The sequence below is a fragment of the Tupaia chinensis genome, unplaced genomic scaffold (genome assembly GCF_000334495.1).
Source record: "Tupaia chinensis unplaced genomic scaffold, TupChi_1.0 Scaffold000438_1, whole genome shotgun sequence".
NCBI classification, from domain to species: Eukaryota; Metazoa; Chordata; class Mammalia; order Scandentia; family Tupaiidae; genus Tupaia; species Tupaia belangeri.
In genome coordinates, this window is record NW_006159943.1 from 762,385 (window position 1) to 763,776 (window position 1,392).

Sequence of the window (1,392 nt, forward strand, 5' to 3'; positions counted from 1 at the left end):
TTTACCTAACTTTATTCATTTACTGCTGGTCCCCAATTTTTAATTTTTTAATAGTTTTCCGGGGACCAGCAGTTGGCGTAATGGCTATGTCGCTGGACTCCCACCTACTTGACCGAAGTTCGAGTCCCAGACCTGATGACTTAAACTCACGCCGTGTGTGTGTGTGTGTGTGTGTGTGTGTGTGCGTCCCCAAGATCCCGAGAGGAGAATGGAGGAGAAGGGATTGCAGCGTGGCCATCCACGATGGGGGGTGTGACTTCCTGCTTTCTGTCTCTCTGTCTCTCTCTGTCTTTCTGGTGAGTGCACGTGCCCTATAGCAAAAACCTCTCCAAAAAAAGAAAAGTTTTGGGGATCAGCAGATGGCATGGTGGTTAAGGTGCTGGACACTCCCACGTGGCTGACCATGGTTCAAGCCCTGGACCTGATGGCTTGCTTTCTGACTTTCCCTCTCTCTCTCTCTGGTCAAATTAAAATAAATGAATGAATAAATAAAATAAAGCTTTAAAAAAGAAAAGAAAAGCTTTCCAGAGGGCATGCATGCTTGCCACAAAAAGAGAGAGAGAAAGCACTTCCCAATGGGGCGCGATCACACTATCATCCCTTCTCCTTCATTTCTCTGTCCTGTTGGATTCTGGGCACATGCGCACGCACACACACACACACACACACATGCACTCAGTGTGTTTTTTAAGCCATGGGGACTGGATTCTATGATTGGCCATGTGGGATCCAGCTCTCTCCCTCTCTCTGTGTTTTTTTTGTGTTGTTTTTTTTTTTTTGGAGAGGTTTTTGCTATAGGGCGAGTGTGCTCGCCAGAAAGAGAGAGAGAGAGAAAGCGAGAAATCACCCCCCAGGGGGCATGGCCACCCACAATTCCTTCTCCTCTATTCTCTCCGGCGTGAGTTTAAGCCACCGGTCCAGGATTCGAGCAGCCACCGACTACGTGGGAGTCCAGCGACATAGCCATTACACCAACTGCTGGTCCCAGGATCCAGCTCTCTTAAGCAGCAGGCAATGGGGCAGGCCCTGAATGTGTTGAATGAATGAACAACAGACGAGAGAGACCAAAGGAGACCCAGAAGAGTTCAGAGACTAAGGGAGACGACAAGGAAGTGGAGAGGCGGAGGGCTCCCAAAGGATTCTGGGAAGGTCCTGTCCACTCCTCCTTGTGTTCTCTGGTTCTGCAGCTTTTAGAGCCTCTTCCCCTTCCAGGGCCTGTCCGGTCCCTTCCTTGGTGGCCCGGAGCAACCCCCACTTCTAAATGGGGTTTGGATGTATCTCTGGGCCAGGAGGCTGGGCCTGGGAAGAGCTCCTAGACCTGACTCATCCAAAAGTTGCTGACCAGACAGCTCCCCCTGCCCCAGGAGGGCTTAGAAAACAACCTTCCTGCTG